The sequence below is a fragment of the Humulus lupulus genome, chromosome 2, assembly GCF_963169125.1.
Source record: "Humulus lupulus chromosome 2, drHumLupu1.1, whole genome shotgun sequence".
Classification (NCBI taxonomy): Eukaryota; Viridiplantae; Streptophyta; class Magnoliopsida; order Rosales; family Cannabaceae; genus Humulus; species Humulus lupulus.
In genome coordinates, this window is record NC_084794.1 from 175129833 (window position 1) to 175141082 (window position 11250).

At 38.1% G+C, this 11250-nt stretch overlaps 1 non-coding gene across 1 annotated transcript; it reads left to right on the forward strand.

Moving 5' to 3' along the window:
• The first annotated feature begins 10875 nt into the window (after positions 1-10875).
• LOC133820706 (small nucleolar RNA R71) lies at positions 10876-10982 on the forward strand. Its single transcript, XR_009887107.1, has one exon. It is a non-coding gene; the product is annotated as a small nucleolar RNA R71 (small nucleolar RNA).
• The last annotated feature ends 268 nt before the right edge of the window (positions 10983-11250 follow it).

An 11250-nucleotide genomic window follows, 5' to 3' on the forward strand; every position in this document is an offset into this window, starting at 1 on the left:
TAATTTTGTGAGCTATGGTTATCAGTGGTTAGTAACTTGGTCAGTGACCACCTGTCTTCTCTGCATGCTTTTTTTTTTAAAGTTGAACTTACTAATAATTTTCTCTTACCTAGTTGTTTCCTGTTGTAGGTAAGAACAAGGGCAAAGCAGAACAGTGGGCGCTGGAGTCTACTTTGTGGATGTACATGTGGACCGACCTTTTGGGAAGCTATTTTGTTTCTGGAAATGTTGTTTTATTTTCATAAACTAGGCTCAGTTTACTCTTCATAAACTATGTTTGTATTGAATATTAAGTATGGCCATATGACTTTTAAAAAGTTTTTTTTATACAGGTTTTTTAGACATTTTGTTACATGAAAACATTTATATTTATTCATTATCAAGTCGTAAAAATATGGGACGTTAAATTTGGTATCAGAGCTCGAGTTGAGCCAGTTCTGTAGATAACCCACACATACATTTGATAAAGAGAGACCGACACTCACTGTAAGTACTATCTCTTCCTTAAGTGTGTTGTTTTCTTTTTTACTTACCTCAATTCTATAAATTGTAGGTTATGGTCGATATACCTGAGATAGGTGACCTTGTGATAGGAAACCTACCCATGATCCCTATGCCTAGGATTGATTACAATAGAATCTTTAACGATGAGAAACCGTGATGCTTCAAGTATGATCAACAACATCAACGTATCATTTGGAAATGTACTCATTACATGACAGAAGTACATGATAGGGCCAACACACCCGAGCGATGGAGAGTGCATTATGTCAGCACCTGTCTGAGAGGCTCGGCAAAGATATGGTTTCGTCACCAATGTTGGCGATAGATTTGCGACACATGGGATGACTTATGCATGCAGATCTAGCTAGCATTTGGGCCATGGATTGACCTTTCTCCGTGGTTGATAGCTTCCCTCGAGGCACGGTGGTAGAGCCAGAGGAGGGTCTCGAGAAGCCGGACGAGGATACCGACATAAAGTTGGATATCCTAATGGATAGCCTAGATTAGGTTATGTTGTGAGAGTCTTGTTGATAATTTTTGTAAAGACCATGCAAACCTACTCGGTTGTAGGAGTTTGGTGTAGTTGTAGCAAGCAGATGTAGAAACCCGACGTGTAGTTAGGGTTTTATTTTTGGATTTATCGTCTTGCTGTAGCAAATTTTATTGCTACGCAAGTGCACATATTGCAAATTAGTAATAATCTTGGTAAAACCAAGTATCTTCCTCAAGGACTGAATCACCAATTACCAATCAATTAATCTTTTTGCTTCTATTTGGTCAATTAAACTTTGATTCTTGTAATAATGAAGAAGAAAATATAAATTGCAGAAACAATAATTAAAAACTCAATAAAAACAATAAGTATCAGAAAAGCCTTGAATTTAAATAATAAGAGAGTAATTAGGGCATTTAATCTCATCAACTATCCTCCCTATTAATCCCTAATACAAGTTACCAATTTCTTCTTCTTTCTTCCTATTTCAATTAATGAGTTGACAGAAGCAGCTTATAATCATGTTATGACTTATAAACTCCATCTAAGTGAAAATTTCCTATATTTCTATGGTAAATTTAATCACAAAGACAACAGTAATCAGAACAACTCAAAAGAATTACACAATTAATTTAGATACTCTCGTTCCAAATCAAAATTGCATCCTAAACAACCAAAGAAAATTCAAACCGTACTTCTCAGGTTTTGATTCAAAAACATAGAGATAATGATTACAGATGGCCAATCAATAATCAATCAACAAGCATAGATTGCAATGAATTGAAAAGAAGATGAAGAAGGAAAGATAATTGCATTAGTTCATAATATGGATTCAAGCGATTCAATTAACAGCCCTAAACAGAAAATTAGTTCATAATTGTCATTCTAAACATAAAGAAATTTAAAAGCAAACATGAAAAATAATGAGTGGATGAATGAAAAAAAATTGAGGAAGTCTCCAATGGTGTTCTCCAAGGTTTCAGCCACCCAAAAACCGTCTTTTTTTTTTAAACTAGGTTTATAAGCTATTTGTTTCTTTCTGAAGGACTTGGGGCGTAGCCCTGCTATTTCAGCACCGCGAACCTTGTCCCAAAACATGCATTTCTCGTTGAGGCGGGCCGCGGCCCAACTCTTCAACTGTCGCAACCCGTGTCTCTGTTTCCTTGGGAATTAGCTCTTCCATGTCGCGGCCCAAGTCTAGACTCCAAAACAATGCTTATGTGAAGAGGCTGGCCGCGGCCCTTAAGGAATTCTTAAATTTTTGCATTTTTAAACTTGAAAAATCACCAATGCCTTCAAATCATGTCAGATTCCATCCTTTATTGAAAACAACACCATAACATGGGTTTTTCTTCTCTTTTTGGACTAATTTTCCCCAACTATTCAAATCTTCCTTTTTATTCACTAAAATTGAAAAACAAACAAACAAACAAAAGCGTAACTAAATGAAATAAAAACAACATAAAAGACTATCTAAAACACCACCTAACCATGACATAAACTAGACTCAACAAATTCCCCCAAACTTAACCTTTACTCGCCCTCGAGTAAAGATTGACACTAAACTTAAAACATAATATACCAACATACAGCTACGCCTCCATATTATTCGCATCTCATTATCATCATTCACAAAATATCAACTACATTTTACAGCCAGAATTTCAATCCAATCACTCCAATAATTAACATGAATGCCTCATATAGATATTAGAATATGATTTGAAAATTGCAAAATGAACAATTAGAACACATCATACATGTCTCACTCATACCAACAATCCACTAACCAATATTCAATATGCTTCCACATTTGCCTTTCTCCACTAATGTCAACAACACAAGTTTTGGAATCAACGGGACTTTTAAGGTTCATAACATTTTGGCTTAGGTAACGGTAGTTGAAAAGACATTTAAGCTTCATTATACCATAAGCACGTCAAAAACCAATCAAACCAACCATCTCGCATTTAATAACTATCCCCCAATTCACCAACTTTCCAACAATTGAGAACTCACAAAAAAATGCTCCAACATCACTTTATTTAAATATGTATCACTTTTTTTTTATCTTCTTTTTCTTTTTCTTTTTCTTTTTCTTTTTCTTTTTATTTTTCCTTTTCTCTTATTTTTGAATGGTATACAGAAAGAATAGAAAAAACTTTTATTGTGTCAATTAAATTATATAGAAATTCTTGAAGACTTAGTGATGTTGCAAGTACTTTTACATTTCTCTCAATCATTAAAATACATCATTTATCCACATATCAACAATCTCACCCAATAAAATTATTTCCCCCAAACTTATTTCTAATCTTATGGCATAATTCAAAGGCAAGGGAAAATAATAACGGGTACATTTTTGGCTTAATAATGTTGTTAAACAATCAATCAAACAAGTTAAGGCACAAAGGGGCAAACTAAGATAAAATAATATTGGTAAGCTTGAAAGGCTCAAACGTTCCAACAAAATTGCCTAGATCATTTTCCAACACACATGTCATCAAGGATTTTGTCTCAAAAGACAAGCAATGCAAGTTCTATCCTATTCCACAATTCATTCCTCGTAGCCAAGTAAAATATGTATAACATACGCTCATTACTCACATTTACACAACATATTAAAATTTCCATGAAGCATTAAAATTAATCCAAAGAGTGATCAAACCAAGCACACGGTTATTCACCCAATCTCTATTTCACAAGTGATGACAAACGACATTATTAAAGAAATTTCATCGGCTTAACTTTTCGACACTAGAGACAAAGCTAAAATGAAAACATTAAACTAAAAGGAAAATAAAAACGAAGTAAAAATGATAAGCCCCTCCCCCAAAATTAAATTTCACATTGTCCCCAATGTGACATGAAGGCCATGAAGAGAAAACTTACCTCAAAAGACATGCCACATCAGTATGGCAGTGGCGAAGGTGGTGGATTGTAAGGCATGTGTAGTGGTGGATACTTAAAGGTATTTTGATCGGCCTCACTCATCGACCACCATTGGACTAGAGCATTTAGGGCATCCACATGTTGAGTTTCATAGTCACTGCGCTGCTCCATATATTGATTGAAATGTTGATTTTGAGCATGGTGTGACTGGATCATATACTGATTTTTTTGAATGATGTAATCCAGCCTACTATGCTTGCCCTGAGTATGGTAACCAATTGGCCCCCCAATAGCTAAAAAGGATGAACTACCACTTGGTCATGCATCATCAGTTGCACCTGTACCAATGGGATCGATCTCCTCATCTTCTCCACCTCGTGGACGTTTGGGGGCTTAGCCAAGTTGTGGAGGCTCAAGAGGGGCCGAAGGAAAATCATGAACAATAGACAGAGTGATAGGTTTCATGGGCATCCATATTATGTCTCCATCAAACACTGGCACTTCATAAGTCTCACATAACTAAGTTATGAACGTGCCATGCGCCAAGCCACCAGTGGTATTGAATTTACTAATGTTGCGAATGCTATTCCGGATTATTAGTCCCAAATCTACTGTTTTGCTTGTCATGACAGTGTAAACCAAGATACATCGGTCCCGATCAATAGAAGATACATGAGTGCTGGGCAACAGATGAGCACTCACAAAATAAGCTGAAGCATGGGTGATTCGATTCAACTGCCAGCGAAACAAATGCTTTGGCTCACCAACATGATAATGAAATCGAGCCCCTGGCATGCACAATGTTTCTGCCACCTCAACATAATCGACCTCACTAAAATGAGCCAACTACCAGTGTTCATCTTCAGTGGCTGGAATAGTAGGAAGATGAAGCAAAATATTAAAAGAGGCAATGTCAGATGGCACTTCCTTTATTCAAACAAAAACTTTTTGCTCATCATCTTGACTGGGGAAATTTGCATAAAACTCATACAATTGAGAGTAGTTAGCATTATCCACTTGCATTTGCTTACAAACTATGCCCCAGTTTCAACGAGTAATTTCAGCTCTGATTGCCTCATAGGGAGAGTCATTTGGGTATGGTTCCAATTGATACTCCATCCTCCTTTCCGGAACAACAGACAAATCCGCAGCATCCTTAGTTTTGAATTTTGCTTTGTTAAAATCAGTGGGTGGTGGTGGTGTTTGTTGGGCTCGGGATGAAGATGCTTTCTTTGAAGAAGCACCCCTTGGAGGATTTCTTTTAGGCCCATCACACAAGTACAAAAATGATGACTAACACCAAATTTTCTGAGAGAAATTGGACGGAACCTCCCCTTATTTTCTCACTTCCCCCAAACTTAAAATGTCAAGACAAATTCAATAACCACAATTACAATTTGTTGTCTGTCACAAACCCCCCAAATGGCTCCACAACAATTTTCACTTACAATTTATCCAAAAACTACCAACATAGCATTGACAATTCAAAGAAAATGGATAAATTGTACTTACTTGAGTGAGAGACCCCTGTTTGTTAACTCGTCTCCTTCCCTTGACAACAATATTTTCAGAAATCCATGATATTTGATAGGAATTTTTGAAAATAGGGCTTTATGAAGGAGAAAATTTGTGTTTTAGGTAAAATGAAGGAGATTGGAGATGAGAAATGGTTAGGGAATGGTATTTTAAGTAGGGCCAAATGGGTTTTTGAGGGGAAGAATGGGGAATTTTGAGGTATGGAGAAGAGGAAAAATAGAAATGTGAGGAGATATTGGAACAAAAATAGGGTTTATGGTTTTTTTATACTCTGTCGTGACCCAACGCCGCGACTCACATTCTTTTGTGTCGCGGCCCACCTACTTTTTCTGAAAATTTGAGCTTCAAGGGCCGCGGCCCGCAACCTTTTTCTTTTCTTTTCTGGGTATGAGCGCCGCGACCTTCCTTAGTCTGTGCCGCGACCCGCCTACCCTCATAGAATATCATGGTGCCTCTGTAAGGGGCCTTGCCACGACACAATAAGGTTGTGCCGCGGTCCTTAAGAAAATTTTTTTTTTCTTTTTTTTTTCTTTTCTTTTTCACGTTTTCCACGATTCCATATGGATAATAATAACCCAAATATTCATAATTTACAAGTGCAAAAATTAAACTTAAAATTTTGTTCCAACTAGACCAAAAAGTAAAGAAAGCAATAAAAATATATGGGATGCCTCCCACGAGCGCTGTCGTTAACGTCATTTAGTTGGATGCTGAACTCCTCTTCAAAAGGGCTTCAAGATGATTACTGACTTTGCTTGATCAAATGCACTGCCCAAGTATGGCTTCAACCTTTGCCCATTCACCTTAAAAGGATCTCCATTCTTTTCCTTTTACTTCCACTGAGCCATATGGGAACACTGTCACAACGGTAAAAGGACCAAACCATCATGACTTCAATTTTCCAGGAAATAATCTCAACCGTGAATTAAAAAGAAGTACCTGCTGCCCAGGTTGAAACACTTTTCTAACTAGGTTCTTTTCATGCCAAGCTTTGGTTCACTCCTTATAGATTTTTGCGTTTTCGTATGCCTCATTACGAAATTCATCAAGCTCATTCAGTTGCAAAATTCTATTCTCACTAGCAGCATTCCAATCAAAGTTTAAATTTTTCATTGCCCAATATTCCCTGTGTTCTAACTCAACTGGAAGATGTCAAGCCTTTCCAAAAACTAAGCGATATGGAGACATACCTATCGATGTTTTAAATGCGATCCTGTAAACCCATAGTGCATTATCCAACTTCTTTGACCAGTTTTTCCTTAAACTACCACAGACTTCTTAAGGATACTTTTCACCTCCCTGTTTTAAATTTTAGCTTGGCCATTTGATTGGGGATGATATGGCAGTGCAATGTGGTGGTAAACACCATAGCGAGCTAGAAGTGCATCAAGTTGTTTGTTGACAAAATGACTCCCTTCATTGCTAATGAGAGCTTGGGGTGTACCAAAACGAGTGAAAATGTGTTTATGTAGAAAGTTCAACACAGTTTTACCGTCATTGGTCTTAGCAGCAACAACTTCCACCCATTTTGACGCATAATCAACTGCTAACAGGATATACTCATTATTGTAAGATGGTGGAAATGGACCCATGAAGTCAATGCCCCAAACATCAAAAAGCTGAACTTCCAAAATCACATTGAGGGGCATCTCATTTCGCCTTGAGATATTATCAGTGCCCTAACACCGATCACAAGCCTTCACAAACGAATTAGCATCTTTAAATAGGGTTGGCCAATATAAACGACTTTGCAATGCCTTAGTTGTTGTTCTTGTGGCTCCAAAATTCCCACCACATTGTAAATTGTGACAATGGGCAAGAATAGAATGCATCTCATCCTCAGGTACACAACGGCGAATGACTTGGTCAACATAATGCCTATAGAGAATAGGCTCTTCCCAATAGTAATGCTTCACCTCAGAGTAAAATTTCTTCAATTATTGCCTCTCCATCTCAGGAGGCACAATCTTTGCAACAAGGAAATTCACAAAATCAGCAAACCAAGGCACAACAGAATTTTCACTCACCCTAAGTAATTGTTCATCTGGAAAGAAATCATTAATCTGCACAGCATTCTCATTCTGACTCTTTTCTACTTCAAGTGTTGACAAGTGATCAGCTACCACATTTTCAGTAACCCTTTTTGTCATGAATCTCCATATCAAACTCTTGTAGCAATAGAACCCATCTGATTAAGCAAGGCTTTGCATCTTTCTTTGTAATCAAATACTTGGTAGCAGAGTGATCAGTGTCACAATCACCTTGTTACCAATTAGATAGGGTCTAAACTTGTCAAAAGCAAACACTATGCCTAGTAACTCCTTTTCTGTTGTGGCATAATTCAACTGAGCATCGTTAAGAGTTCTACTAGCATAGTAAATAGACCGAAATACCTTGTCAATACGTTGGCCCAAAACCGCGTCAACCACATAATCACTAGCATCACACATCAATTCAAACGGTAAATCCCAATTTGGAGCCACCGCAATAGGTGCAGTTGTCAGCTTCTTCTTCAGCACTTTAAAAGCATGCAAGCACTCTTCATTAAAATCAAAGCCAACACTGTTCATCAACAAAGTAGAAAGAGGCTTTGAAATCTTCGAAAAGTCCTTAATAAATCTTCTGTAAAACCCAGCATGTCCTAGAAAACTTCTAATTCCCTTGACTGACAAGGGCGGTGGAAGATTTTCTATTGTAGAGATTTTTGCTTGATCCACTTTGATAGCTTTACTATATACTTTGTGCCCAAGTATTGTGCCTCCATTTACCATAAAATGGCATTTTTCCCAATTTAACACCAGATTTGCTTTTTCACAACGGTTCAATACATTTTCCAAGTGACCCAAACACATATCAAACGAAGAGCCAAAAACAGAAAAATCATCTATGAAAATCTCAATGCTCTTTTCCACCATATCTGAAGAGATAGCCATCATGCACCGTTGAAATGTTGCTGGTGCATTACATAGTCCGAATGGCATTCTCCTGAAAGCAAATGTGCCATAGGGACATGTAAATGTTGTTTTCTCTTGGTCCTCTGGTGTGATGGAAATTTGATGATACCCTGAGTACCCATCTATAAAGCAATAATACTCATTACTAGCTAACCTGTCCAACATTTGATCGATAAAGGGAAGTGGGAAGTGATCTTTTGTGTTGCCTTATTTAACTTTCGATAGTCAATACAAAAGCGCCATCCATTCACTGTTGGAATTGGAATTAGCTCGTTATTTTCATTTTTAACTACTGTAATTCCATCCTTCATTGGAACCACCTGTACTGGACTTACCCAAGTACTATCAGAAATTGGGTAGATCACCCCGACGTCCAACCATTTAAGGATCTGTTCAAGTACAACCTCCTTCATAGCTAGATTGAGTCTTCTCTATGCCTCTATAGACGGCTTGCTATCTTCCTCCAATAAAATTTTATGCATGACTATTGAAGGACTTAATCCTCTAATATCCGCCAATGTCCACCCAATGGCCAATTTATGAACCCATAAAACCCTCAACAATTTTCCAATTCTGTTTTTGAGAGGTCAGCTGAACCAATTATAGGTAAAGTCTCCTTCTCACCAAGTATGCATAACACAAATGATCCGAAAGAGCCTTTAATTCCAATTGTGATGGATGCTGAATAGATGTTAATGGTCGTTCGGGTCCCTCCGCCAACTCTTCAAACTTCTTCCTGTACGGTTGGTAAGAGTTAATCCAATTTACATATCCTCTCAGCTCGACATCATCATCATCTTTCTCACCACCTATCAACACCGCCTCTAAGGCATCACTACTCACCCTTCTTTTTGAGACTGCATTATCTATCACATCCACACTATAGCAATTGTCACTAACCCTCGGATACTTCATTTCCTTGAAGACATTGAATACCACCTCATCTCCTTGAACCCGAAGCTTCAATTCACCTTCTGAACATCAATGAGAGCTTGTCCTATGACTAGGAATGGTCTTCCAAGAATGATAGGCACGTCTGCATCCTCCTCCATATCAAGAACAATAAAATCAGTAGGAAAAATAAACTTATCCACCTTCACAAGAACATCTTCAATGATACCCCGTGGATGTTTCACCGATCGATCTGCCAACTGTAGAGTAACTGTTGTTGGTCTTGCTTCACCCAAACTAAGTCTTCTGAACACAAATAAGGTCATCGGGTTAATACTCGCCCCCAAATCACACAAGGCATGCGTACACTCAAATTTTCCAATTGTGCAAGGTATAGTAAAGCTCCCCAGATCTCTCAACTTTTGGGGCAACTTCCTTTGAAATATTGCACTGCATTCTTCAGTGAGCACCACAGTTTCATAGTCTTCCATCTTTCTTTTCTTAGACAAAATCTCTTTCATGAACTTTACATAATTGGGCATCTGCTCTAAAGCCTCAGCAAAAGGAATATTGATGTGCAACTTTTTGAACACCTCTAAAAACTTAGAAAACTATTTATCAAGAGTAGTTTCTCTAAGCCTCCGAGGATATGGAACTCTGGCTGGCTGGTCAACAACAACGGGAGGAATCTTCTCTGTGCTCTTGTGATCTTCAGTAACCCCTTGCTCAACTGTATAAGAATTTTCACCCAAATCTTCATTCTGAACCTTTGATTATTGTACGCTAGACTACTCAATTTGTTTACCACTTCTCAGAGTAATTGCCTGACATTGCTCCATAGGATTAACTTCAGTGTTACTAGGAAAGTTTCCCTGAGGTCTATTATTCAACATATTGGCCAACTTCCCCACTTGTGTTTCAAAATTTCTGATAGAGGATCTGGTCTCAGTCATGAACTGAGCTTGAGTGTTGGTAAGAGTCAATAACGCAGCTTGTAATTCATTAAGTCTGTCTGGTGGAGCTTGTGGCCTAGGTTGTTGTGATGAAGAGGCCTGATTCATTGGTTGTTGTTGAGGCATATTCTACTAATACTGACCTTGAAACTGAGATTGCTGGCCCTGATTGTTTCTCCAAGAAAATTTGGGGTGATTTCTCCAGCTAGCATTGTAGGTGTTGGAGAATGGATTGTTGAATCGCCTCTGAAAATTTCTGACAGCTTGAACCTGAACTTGGTCCATAGGAATGTTATTATTATTACTAGCAGGACACTGATCAAAAGAGTGATAACCACCACAAATTTCACACCTAGCTACCATCTGAATCGCATTAGCAAACACAGTATTATGCTGCAATTGTTTTGTCAACGAGGCCACTTGTGCTGTCAGAGCAGTAATTGCATAAAGTTCATGTACCCCAGCTACCTTTCTAACCCCAGATGACCTCTCATCAGACCACTGATGATTTTTTATGGCCATGTCCTCTAAAATTTCATAAGCTTCATTGGCACTCTTACTCATGAATGCCCCACCAGCTGTAGCATCAATAATTGTTCTTGTTTTACCCCACAACCCGTTTTAAAAATTGTGGACCAACATCCACTTTTCTATACCATGATGGGGACATTTTCTCAATAGCTTCTTGAACCTTTCCCAAGAGTCATACAAAGATTCACCATCCAACTGATAAAAATTATTAATCTCCCCCCTCAATTTAGCAGCTTTTCATGGAGGGAAGAACTTGGCAAGGAATTTCTGAGCCAAATCCTCCCAAGTGTTTATTGAATTGGATTGAAGGGATTTCAACCAACTCTTAGCTCTTTCTCACAGTGAAAATGGGAAGAGCCTCAACCTGATTGCATCGTCGCTCACTCCATTATACTTGAAGGTATCACACAATTCCAAGAAATTCGCCAAGTTCATATGGGGGTCTTCAGAAGGCAAACCACCAAATTGGACAGTGGACTGCACCATTTGCAAGATC